Consider the following 12,714-nt stretch of genomic DNA (forward strand, 5'->3'; position numbering starts at 1 on the left):
CGCAGGCTCTGCTCGGGATCCTCTAATACTCCTCGAAGGTGAAGTCCCATTTTTCCGCTGTAATCACACTATTAAACTTTAATATCCAATATTAATAAAACATACTTTCCCTAATAGAGCCAGCCGAGGCTGCGGCGAGCCAGCGGGAAGATGGCCCCTGGGTGACCGTCCTCCGCACTCTCCCTGCCCGGCTGGGCGTGGGGGCAGGGCCCAGGGACAGCTCCACGGGCGACCCTGGCCCGTCTCCCCTCGCAGCACCAAGCTCCTTCTGGCTTTCCGCCGGATGCTTGGCGAGCAGCGTGGCACAGCTCGGCCTTTGTGAGCGCAGCAGTGGCCTCTGGTGCGGAGCGAGCTGGCGTCTGTGCCGAAGTCCACCTTCTGAGGAAAGACCCTGTGCCCATGCCCTCTGCACCGTCACCACGCTGGGCTGTGACCTGCTGTCCACGCGAGAGGGTGCTGATAACGGCTTGTCCAGACTGGGACGGTCCTGACAGGGCAGGGCCCCTTTCGACGTTGGCTGGGATCGTGCGTGTCCGTGGGGCCGTCCGGGAGGAGGCCCTCCCTGAAGTCTGCGGGTCTGGGGTGACCGGCAGGCGCTGTGGGACCCGTGCCGCCAGCATTCTCGCCACGGGGAGGTTTCCTTTCTCCCAGACGTGGCTTTCTTTTCCTTTTGTTGTCTTGTATGAAGATGGACGTCTCCTCGGATACAATCCGCCGTTTCGAGTGGACGAGCCAGTGGGTTTTAGCGCAGCCGACCCTCATTGTCCACGGGCGCTCTGTGGGCGAGTCCACCTCCTTGCTGGCTGACAGCTCCCGTGGCCCCCAACCAGTACTCGTGGAGCTCCGTGGGCACTCGGAGCGAGCAGGTGGCTGGGAACGGGTTGCCTGCTTCTGCTCAGGAGGCGGGTGCGGTCTCCGCTGTGGAACGTTCAGCGCCATGTGGTTCTCTGCCGTGGTTCGCTGCGTTCAGACGGCCCCCTGTGCGCCGAGTGTGGCCGCCGCCTGTGGGTGACGGGACGCACGCACCAGGGAGGGGCGGTTGTCCAGCAGAGTCAGTCAGCCCCCCTCCCCCAACTGGACGCCTCCGGGAACAGCCCAGGGACACTCCGATGGCCTCCAGGGAGACACTTTGATTCTGTCTTAGAGACAAGGCCCCTGGGCAGGGACGGAGGGTCCCTGCCTCACCCTCCCAAGCCTGCTTTGTTTCTGCTTCCCCCAAATGCCCGCCTGTCCTGGGCAGAGAGAGCGGAGGAGGCGGCCCCGCCCCAGGCCTGCAGGCTGGTGCTGGCTGGGGGGAAGGACCCCAGGCCTCGGGGGCTTGAGGTGTTTATAGAGATGGAGGCCGGCCAGGAAGCAGTGGGACAAAGAGGCTGTGCTGGGGGGAGGTGCCCGAGCAGCGACAGAAAACCTTCACGGGAAATCCGGCCCGGCTCTCCCTTCTCTGGCTGGGGAGGGCAGTGGGCGAGGAGAATGGGGCTTTGTGCACGCCGCCCTCTCCCCGAACCAGGCACCGCCCTGGCAGCACGCGGCTCCTACCCTGCACTCCACCACCCGGAGCCTTCCAGAAGCTTGGCCTCCTGGCCAGAGCCGGGCTGTGTGACTGGGATGTGCGGCCTGGGAGATCTGGGGGCTCCCATTTCCAAACCTGAGGGTTTGGAGTCCAGCTTTTAGGGCTGAGCCCCAGGGGGCCTGACTGTTGGGTGAGGGGGAGGACGGAGCTGGAGCTGGACCGCGGCAGAGGTGGTGGACCCGGCGAGTCCCCGTCTGTGAGGTCATCTGGGAAAGATCAAGTGGCCCCATCCAGGATGGGTTCAGCTCCCTTAGCCCTTTAAATGTTCCCTCAGGGCGTGAAACATCAGGAGAGGTACTTTCCAGGTCCTCGCTCCAACACGGGTCCTTCTGCTGTGGTCACACACCTGGCCCGGCTGCCCCCCTGCCAGCCGGGGCCACGTGGAAGCCCCGGCGCGGGTTCTGCCAACCTGGACCCTGCATGGAAAAACCACTGGTGTCCTTCTCTGGGCCCCACCAGCCTCTTCTGGGGGCTTCCCGGGGACTGGCCATGGGCCACACGGAGTCCCCCCCCCTCAAAGGGCCTGCAGGCGGCGAGGCGGCATTGCACGGAATAGTGCGGGGCGCAAACGGTCCACAAACATTCGCTAATATGAAGTTTAAGATTAATTATGATTTCCACAGAAACCCCATTATGCAAGTAATAATCATTTTCTTCTATGGGGGCCTGGAGGACTGCAGGGCCCAGAGATCCGTCTCTGCAACCCCCAGGGCATCATCTTTATGAGACTTTGTCAAATACAGGCTCGGAGCCCTACTGTCTTTGCACCTTTTCCAAAGAAAGCTCGGGGACTCTGGAAAAAACCAACTGTATGTGTGTGCTTCTTGCCCTAGAACAACTGCAAAAAGCTTTTGCAGATTTAAGCGGAAGTATTTGTTGCTAAAAGCTCAGAAGAGATCAAAACTGCACAAAGTAAGTCCACTGCCTTATTTGTCACAGGACAGAGCCCAGAGCTTCCTTTAGCGCCGTCCAAGGCACGCGCTGAGGGGCTCCCGTGCACAAGCCTCCCCGGGGGGGCCTCGCCCTGCGCTGGTGCCGGCCAGCATTGTCCGGAGACTTCCTACCCTCTGTCTGTGCTCTTGTGGCTAAAGCCTTGGCGTCGCCGGCGGGAGGGGGTTCCCTTATTCCTTGTGGTGTCCGAAATGCCGCTATTGGACCCGTCAGTTTCGGGGGCCCCCGGGCAGAGGCCAGAGGCAGCCCTGGAACCCGGTGGACACGTTGGTTTGTGTGCGGAGGAGAGAGGCAGCGGCCCGTTGGGCCTCTCTGCAGAGTTGAAGACGCATTTGAAAAACCCAAATGTGACCACGCGCGGCAGTGAGGCGGGTCCCTTCTCGGTGGGACCCTCGGAGACACAAGGTGCACACGGCATGCAGTCGCCCGCACGGGGAGGAACCGCGGGGTCTGCGTGGACGGAAGGTGGGACAGGAGTAGGTGACGCCGCTTGTGTCCGCAAATCTGATTTCCACGGTCCTGGAACGGGGCTCGGCGGACCTTTTCATGAGGGTGAAAAATAACAGCTTTCGTCCCCACGTCTGTTCGTGTGAACCGAGGCACCGGCGCATGCCCAGAGCTGCCCACTGTCCCTGTCATCGTCTCACTGGAGACACCAGCACCCAAATCAGGAGATGGAGCACCCCGCCTCCCAGCCAGCGTCCACTCCCAGGCACTTCTCCACGTTCCTCCCCAAAGCAGACACCACTTGACCTCCCCCCGGCACACCCAGGAGCGGCCTCTTTCTGAACCTGATACACACTGAGTCCCAGGTGTGGCCTCTGTGTGCCTGGACCCTTGTGCTCAGCGCTGTTTGTGACATAAACCAGCAGCCCACGGAGCTGTAATCTGCCACCCTTCCTGCTGCGCGGTACCCCGTCGTTTCTAGACCGCGGCTTAGCATTTACTGCCATGGACATTTGGATGGCGTCCCCCCCACCCCACCCCCCTGCCCCGGGGCTGCAGCTGGTCGTGCTACTTGGACGCTGCTGTGCACGCCTTCTGGGGCGCTGCAGGCCGGAGTGCTCACCAACACGGGGGAGTTTATGAAAAACCTGTTCAAGTCCTTCTCACATTTTAATTATTTAATTACTAGGCTGCCTTTGGCTCTTGCTGGTTTGTAGATGACCCGTGTACGTTCCGGATATGAGTCTGCTACTTGCTATGTTTGCTTGCAGTCCACGGTTTGCCTTTTTACCTTTTGCCTTATGCTTGGTGTTTGCCTATTCTGTTTAGGAAATACCGGCCTGCCTCGGACGCATGCAGATTGTCTCCTGTGTTACGACGTCCTGGGAGTTCGGTTGTTTCCCCTCTCACATTTAGAGCTCGCGTTGTCCTAGGAACCGATGCTTACGGATGGTGTGATGTGGAGGTCCGGGTTTCTTCTCCGTCTCCAGATGACCCAGCACTATTCCTCCAAGGAGCCATATTCCCCTGCGGCCCTGCAATATGGCGTTGGACCTACACCAAGTGACTGTTCGTGTGTCTGTCTATTTCATGGGTCCGTTTGTCTGTCCTTGTGCCAATGTCCCTGCCCCCGACTTACTGGAGCGTCATAAGAAGCGTTGGTGTCTGGTGGGGCAGCTCCTTTTTCTTTGTTTTCCTGTAAGATTGTCTTGGCTATTCCTGATCCTGGCCCGTTTTCGTGTACGCTTTAAATCTGGCTTGTCGCCGGGGCACCTGGGGGCTCACTCGGTTGAGCACCCAACTCTTGATTTTAGCTCAGGTCATATCTCAGGGTGGTGGGTCAGAGGCCCGCCCCAGGCTCTGTGCTCAGCTTGGAGTCTTGTGCCTCTCTCTCCTCCGGCTTGTTCTCTCTTGCTCTCAAATAAATAAATAAAATCTTAAAAAAACCTGGCTTGTCACCTTCCACCAATAAAAGCCTGTTGCAAATAAAAAATTAATATTGAATCCATGATTAATTCAGAGACGCTTGACGATGCTGTATTTTCACACTAACATGGCATAATCCTGTTTCTTTAGGTTCCGTGTGACCTTTGCCAAGTAGCGTCTTGTAGCCTTCTGTGAGAGGTAGTGCACATTTTAAACTTACTCTTAGATATTTGATTTTTTAATAAAGATTTTTATTTATTTATTTGACAGAGATCACAAGTAGGCAGAGAGGCAGGCAGAGAGAGAGGTGGAGGTAGGTTCCCTGCTGAGCAGAGAGACCGATGCGGGGCTCGATCCCAGGACCCTGGGATCATGACCTGAGCCGAAGGCAGCGGCTTAACCCACTGAGCCACGCAGGCGCCCCAGATATTTGATTTTTTTAATGTCCCTGATATCATTCCACTTTTCGTTGTTTTACTGTCTAACTGCTCTTTGTCCATGTGACCGCCAGCCCGTATGTGGGAGCTCTTCCCCCCGCCCCGCTGCCGAACCACCACAGAGACCTGGACCCATCTCCTTTCCAAGCCCCTTCAGCTGTGTTCAGACAGCTGAGCCGGGACCTCTCTCTGCAGAGCCTCACTATGGGAGTCGTACACCTTCTCCTGTTCTCTTGGGTGTGTGCGCAGGTGGTAACCAGTATGGACATCTGAACAAGATTTTACATGGGGTGGGGTGATCCGTCTCGTTTCGAATCGCGTGCCGACCACAACGCAAGCATATGGGAATGTGATCGACTTTCATGTATCGACCTTGTATCCAGACACCAGACTGAATTTATTGGATCATTAAAATAGTTTTTTTTTCCCCTGTGGATTCTTAGAGATGTTTTATACATTAAGTCATGTTGTCTGCAAATAATGGCCGTTTTATTTCCTCCTGGAAATTTCCAATCAGAGGCATCTTATTTTTTTTTTCTTGCCATATTACACTAGCTAGGATCTCCATGCAGGGCAGGAGGAGCAGATGTCTTTGCTTCATTTCTAATCCCGGGGGGAGAACTTTCAATGCCTCACCAGTGCTTCCCCAACACATGATCTAAGCTTATTGCTCTCTGTCAGACTAAGGAAGTCCCTTCTGTTATTTTCTGAGAATGTTTTCCTTATGATAATTTTTTCCTTGTATTCTAGTATCTTAATAAATTGATTTCCAGCTTAAATCCATGGACCAGTGCTCACTCTGTTCTTGCAAGAAACCGGGAGTCGATGTCTCCTCATCTTTCCTGTCTTGGTTATCCTCATCCTGGTCCTGCCTCCATACTCGTGAGGTCTCTTTTCTCTCTGAATATGATAAACTTTGGTTAATATTCTTTATGTGCTTGAAAAGAATGTGTATCATGCAGTTCTTGGGTATGGTGGTGTAGATCTGTGAAACAGGCCTCATTTTAATTACATTTTCAGGCTCATATATTCCTCGTGAATTTCTGCCTATTGGTTCTTTCAGTTTCAGGCTGAGGTAGGTAAAAAATTTCCCATTATCATTAAAATTTTGTTCATTTCTCCCTTATATATGTCAGTGTTCCCTTACATGTTTTGAAGTTATATTATTAGATGCATATAAATTTGAAATTATTGTATTTTCCTGAAAGGGGGACCGTTTTACCTTCACTGACCATCTCCTTGGTTTCTAGCACAGCTGCTTCTCTCCGGAGCTGCATTGTTTGATATTGTTGTATCAAAAGTCGAATTTACTTTTGGCTAGTTTTATAAGTTCACAGATTTATCCATACCCGCTTTTTTTTTTTTTAAAAAGATTTTATTTATTTATTTGACAGACGGAGATCACAAGTAGGCAGAGAGGCAGGCAGAGACAGAGGGAGAAGCAGGCTCCCCGCTGAGCAGAGAGCCCGATGCGGGGCTCGATCCCAGGACCCTGAGATCATGACCTGAGCCGAAGGCAGAGGCTTTAATCCACGGAGACACCCAGGCGCCCCTTTTCCATCCTTTTTGTTTCAATATTTGCACGTCTTTATAGTTAAAGTGTATCACAAGCAGCACGCAGCTTTTTTTTTTTTTTTTAATAGATTATGACATTCTTTATCTTTTAATTATAATTACTTTTACATATAATTACTTATATTTTGGGGTTTAAATTCTACCGTGTGACTATGTTGTTTTTTTATGGAGCAAATCTGTTTTTCTCTTTCCTTTTCATTTCCTATTGTTTTCTTCTTTCCTCTCTATTACCTTGTTAGATATAGATGTTTTCTTCTCCTTTCAGTCTTTACCCTAAAGATTAAAACATGCATGTTTGATTTGTTAAATCTGCCACAGTTGAGTACTTCTCACTCCTAAGACCATGGAAACATCTTAGAATAAACATCTTATTCCATTTATCCTCTCTTGCGTTTTGTGTTTTTGCTGTGATACATGTTAATCCTACCATATATACAAAGCCCCATAAAATGCTATTGTGGTTTTATATAGTCAAGATTCATGCATATTTATTCACCTGGTTATCTTTTCTCTGTATTTAATCTTCTCTCTACTTAATTTCATTTCTTCAGTTTGGATCAATTTTCTTTCTGCTGCAGAACTCTTTTTAATATCTGTGTGTGTGTGTATGTACGCTGGTGTGTATGTGATGGTGTGTGGTTGTGTGTTAGTTGTATGACTGTGTGTGTGATGTGTGTGGGTGTGATGCTATGTGTCGTGGTGTGTGATGTGTTGTGTGTGTGCGGTGGTTGGTGTATGTTGCTGCCATGTCAGTTTTCTCAGTTTTTATTTGTCTGCAAATGGTTTTTTTTGGCCTTCATTAAAGACAACTTTATTAAGCTTTATTTACACACTATTAAATTCATGGTGTGACTGGGTTTTGGTATATTTGCAGGATTATACAACCTCCACCACCACTACAGCCTAATTTTAGAATATTTCCATCACCCAAAAAAGAGACCTCCTGCCTGTTTAAAGCCTCTCCTCCTTCCCCACCCCAGCCTTAGGCAACTACTAATCTACGTTGTGTCTCTATACATTTGACCTTTGAACGTTTTGTACAATGATATGTGTTCTTTTGTGCCTGGCTTTTTTCCATATGGTTTTTGAGGTTTATCCGTTTGTAGCATGAACTGACACTTTTATGGCTTAATATTCCTCTGTGTAGAGAGACCACATTTATTCATCATTCAACAGTTGATGGACATTTGGGTTGTCCCTTCTTTTTGGCTTTTGGGTATAAAACTGCTATAAACATTTGTGTATAAATTCTCCCGTGGACAAATGTTTTCATTTCTCTTGGGAGTATACCTAGGAGTGGAATTTTTGGTCAGGTACGTGATCTGTGTTTCACACTTTGAGGAACCACTGGTCTTTAAGTTTGAAGTTTTCCCCTTGCGTCAGAGAATTCTGAAATGCATTGTCCGTATTACTGCTCTTTTGAAGACATTTTTTTTTTCAGTTCTGAAATTTCCATTGATTATTTTTCACAGATTTCAAATTTCTGGCGCAACTTTCTATTTTCTGAAATATGCCTTTGTTTAGCCTTTCCTCAGAACGCTGATGTCGGGATCCTCGGTGGGTCTGTTTCTATGGTCTGTGCTTATTTTTCCTCTTTTGGGTGGCCTAACGTCTTAGTGTCACAAATCACCATGAACTGGGGCTTACGGGAGCAGAACCTTTGTTTGGGGGTTCAGAAGCCCCAAGCCAAGGTGTCGGCAGGGCACATTTCTCCAGAGGCTCCGGGCGATTTCTTTCCCTGCTTCCTTCATCTTTCTTTGGTCTGTGGCTACATCTTTTCAATCTCCGATCATGGTCACGTCCACGCCTCACCTTCTTGGGCATCTCAAATATACACGCTGCAGTTTTCAGTGCTGTGTCGGGGGGATGGGTCTGCTGAAGCTACTGGGAAGGCGGATGTACCACAGTAACAGTCTAGAAAAATTAAATGTACTTTAATGCTGAGTATGAAATAGTCATTCACAAAACTGAGCTGTGGTACAAACAATGCCCATCTTCTCCGATATCTTCAGTTGTGTGAGGACAAAGTTGACAACAGGTCCCTGGCGTGTTTTATGGACGCGTCTATGACCGTCTATGACCGAGGCGGTGCGTGGAGAGACACGCTGAGAGCCTCGGGGTGGAGGGAGAGTTGGGAATGGTGTCGCCTGCCTCTTTGAAACATCACGTCACGCACAGTGAGATGCAGGCACTCACAGTGGGGCCGCGGGGTCTGGATGCCGTGGCGTCTCCTGCATGACTGACCGGGCTTCCGCCTCCCCAGCTCTGAGCAGGGAATGACAACGGTCCTGCTTCTCAGGGCTCTTGTGGGAGCTGAGTGTATGCAAGACCTTTGTAGAACAGGGTTTCCACACTTGGGAAGTGCCCTGTAAAAGCTAGCCAGCAGTTTTGGCAAAATTCGAGGTCCTCTTTTTGTCTGAAAATCCAGAACTTTCCTTCAGAACCACCAACTATCAATCCTGATGACCGGCAGCCTGAAAACAAATTTCTGATTTTGTGGAAATCAAGACAGAAACCTTGTAAGGCCCTGAGGTGTGCCTCCGTCCAGGCCGTGCTGGGCATACCCCAGCAATAGCCCCCGTGCGCCCGGCTGCGCTCCACGCCACCAGCTCTTGCTGAACTGCCCCCGGCTGACCACCCCTCCCCGCCTCCCCCCTCTGCACCTGCTCCACGAATGACTTCACCTCTCACTTACTTCTACCTTAGCAATAGTTCCGACCACACGAGAGCTTTAAGGTCTAGACATAGACTTAATCAGGGTCCGTCGGGAATTTGTATCATGGAGAACAGAGCTGAAACCGAATCCCCGGAGAGGGTCCCGCGTGGGGCTTGGTTTTCGCTCACATAGGCCAGTTTCTTTCTTTTCAGCCTGAGCTGACGATACCCAGATTCTCTACATGATGCTTTCAGAAACGTCCGGGACAGGGGAGTGGCATCTAGGGTCTAATCTCAGAGCTGGTTGGGAAGAATCCCTTAATATTTCTTTTATTTATTTATTTTTTCCATGTAAAGTTTAAGTTTGGGTATCATTCTGGACCAGCTGGCTATCGAAGATGAACAAAGTAAGCCCTAAACTCTCATGGCTTACCACAGGCGACGTTTGTTTCTCGTTCATGTCTCAGTCTTATGAGATCTGGAGGGCGGGGGGGCCCCTTAATGGGTGTCCCCAGGGGGTGTCTCAGGGACCCAGGCTGCTTCCTTCTGCAACACACGACCCAGGCCCATGGCTTCCAGGCATGGTCCAGAGAAGGGCAGCAGAGATGTCACTGGCTCTCAATGACCTCATGCCTTTTGGGTTTCTAGCGACCCAGTCATGTGACAGGCTTGGCATGTGGGCTGGGAGACGGTCCCAGGATGGGAGGTTTGGTGGTGGTTTCTGCCACTTTTTGCTTTGGGCTTTTTAACAGGGAAAGGGCTGCTCTGCTACAATGATACAGATGGGCAGAGGAGGCAAGAGAGTATGTTTCCAGGCTCCAGGAAGAAAGGGAAAAACCATAATCATTGAGGTGGGCGCTGAACACTCCTGTGTTGGAGTCCTGACCCCCAGCAGCTCTTTATGGGGTTGTGTTTGGAGATGGGGTCTTTACAAGGGGTCATTAAGTTAAAATGAGGTCGTTAGGGTGGGTCGAAATCCAATGGGTCAGGCATCCTTATGAGCGGGAGGGATTGGTGGGGCGCCTGGAGGCTCTGATGGTTGCGTGTCCGACTCTTGATTTCAGCTCAGGTCATGATCTCAGGGTCGTGAGACTGAACCCTGCACTGGGCTCCATGCTGGGCAAAGAGCCTGCTTGGTGTTCTCTCTCTCCCTTTCCCTCCGCCCCCGCCTGCTCCGCCTCTGCCACGTGCTCACTGTCTCTCTCTCTCAAAAGAAAAAAGGAGATGCGATCAGGACACAGGCACATACAGAGGGACAGTGGTGTGAGGACACAGAGAGGGGACAGCCGTCCACAGGCCAAGGAGAGAGGCCTCAGGAGAGACCAGCCCTGCCCACACCTGGGTCTTGGACGTCCAGCCTCCCGAGTGTGAGAGAAGAAATGTCTGTTGTCTAAACCTCTTCATCTGGCTGTGATGCCTTAGCAGACTAACGACACACACCAGGAACGCGGGACGGCCGTCAGAGTACCTGATCTCAGCGGCAGCATTATGGAATGCATGTCACGCTTTTGTCCGTTCTACAACTGAAAAAAAAAAAAAAGCCATAGACATTGTTCATTACGAAAGAGATCTTAAACACAGGAAACCGGGGATCCCACTGGTGGGACGCCTGGGTCCCACCGTCTCCTGCCTGGAGCCTCCACAGCCTTGCGCAGAACTGGGCACTCCCAAAACTTGCTTCATTGAACCCTTGGGACAGTTTCATTCTTAAAAACAGGGAGCAGGCAGGTGGTCGCAGGCCCTGTGTTTCCCTGGGGCAGAGCCGTGATGCCAACTTGCTGCTGTGGTCTTACCTCCTGCAAGTGCGCTGGTCCCCTCCTGGGACACCTGCCTGAGTGAGGCTTCTTCAGGACACGGCTCACCACTTCTGTAGAACAGCAGCCTTGTAGGCGCACAGTGGGGTACGCATAACCCAGGAACTTCATTGTTAATTTAGGGGGAGATAGGTTTGAGAACTCCATAATCCTCTATTTCAAATGCTGTGGGGTCCAAGGTGCTGTCCCCATCCCCGCAAGGTGCTGCCCTTTGCCCCATGTCTCTGGTGCGGAGGAGGGGTCTCTCCAGCAGAGCTGCCCCACCCCCACCCCCGTCCGCCGAGCTGAGCTGTGCCTGGCAGTGGTCTTGAATGCTTGGTGTGGGGCCCCCTGGTCTGACACGGATGGGCACAAAGTGCCACGCCAGCCCTATTTCTGCAGCTGCCTACCCAGTCCCACTAGAAAGTCTCCTCTGAGCACTGGCGGGGGTGGTTCCCAGAGAAAAGTCTCGGCAGGGCTGAGCGTTGAAAGGAGGAAGGGGACCCAGAGGAGGCAGCTGGGCCGCCCAGCTTCTCTGAGGAAGATGCCCACGGTGGCGCCTAGACTTCCCCGCTCCTCTGCGTCCCGAGGGTCCCGGGCTTCCCATGCGACCTGCGCATTCAGACACCCACCCACCTCTTGGTGCGCAGGGACAGAAGACAGTGGTTTCATCGCGTCTCTTTCATTTTACAAACCTTAGATCATGAGGCGTGGCTTGCGTCTGCTAGAACGAGCCCATCACGGTGCGTTTTATTAGGATGGCTGTTCTAGAAGGATGCACAGCAAGTGCCGGTGGGGATGTGGAGAAGCTGGACGGCTCGTGCGCTCGCGCCGCTGGGAACGTAGAACAGAGCCGTCGGGGCGGCGTCGCGCCTCCTCCGAAGACGTTAGAGGTGGGATTGCCACGTGGCCCAGCACATCCACTTCTGGGCGGACACTCCGTGGCCGAAAGCAGACAGTGGGACAGATGCTTGCACACCCGTGTTCACAGCAGCGTGGCCCGCGGGAGTTGGAACAGGGGAACAAGTGAAGTGCTCCATGACGGACGAACGGCTAAGCCCGCTGGGGGCTTCCCGTACCATGGCTGCAGCTTATCCCTCAGCAGGAAGGAAACCCAGACGCGGGCCACAGCATGGGTGAACCTTGAGGACATCACACTGAGTGAAACCAACCAGTCCCCAAAAGACAAATCCTATAGGATTCTATTCTCACAAGGTCCCTGGAGTCATCAAATTCATAGAAACAGACAGTAGAAGAGGGGTGCCACGGGCTGGGGGAGGAGAACGGGGGTTAGTGTTTAACGGGCCAGAGTTTCCGTTTGGGGAGGTGGAAAGTCCTGGATAGGACTGCAGGGGTGTTCGCCTAAGTTGTATGTGCTTAATGCCACTCAACTGTACGCTTAAAATGGTTTGAATAGTAGATTCTAAGATGTGTATATTTTAGCGCAATTAGAAAATGTACCCAGTTAGGGGCGCCTGGGGCCTCAGTCAGTTAAGCGCCCAACTCTGGGTTTTAGCTCAGGTCATGATCTCAGGGTTGCGGGATCGAGCCCCACACTGGGCTCTGCGCTCGGCCAGGGATCTGCTTGAGATTCTCCCTCTCCCTGTCCCCTGCGGACACACAAGCACACGTTCTCTCTCTCAAAATAAATAAGTAAATCTTAAAAAGAAAAGGAAATGTACCCAGTCGAGGTGTCCAGTTAGATGAGTTTTGACAAATGTTTGACAAATATGAGCACCTGGCCAGGTCACCTTAGAGCACAGCGCCACCCCCGAAAGTTCTCTCCTGTCCTTTACAGACAACGTCCCTCAGCCTCCACGGCAAACAAAGATCTGATTCCTCTCACCATCGGTCAGTGTAG

The sequence above is a fragment of the Mustela nigripes genome, chromosome 14, assembly GCF_022355385.1.
Source record: "Mustela nigripes isolate SB6536 chromosome 14, MUSNIG.SB6536, whole genome shotgun sequence".
In the NCBI taxonomy this organism is placed as follows: domain Eukaryota; kingdom Metazoa; phylum Chordata; class Mammalia; order Carnivora; family Mustelidae; genus Mustela; species Mustela nigripes.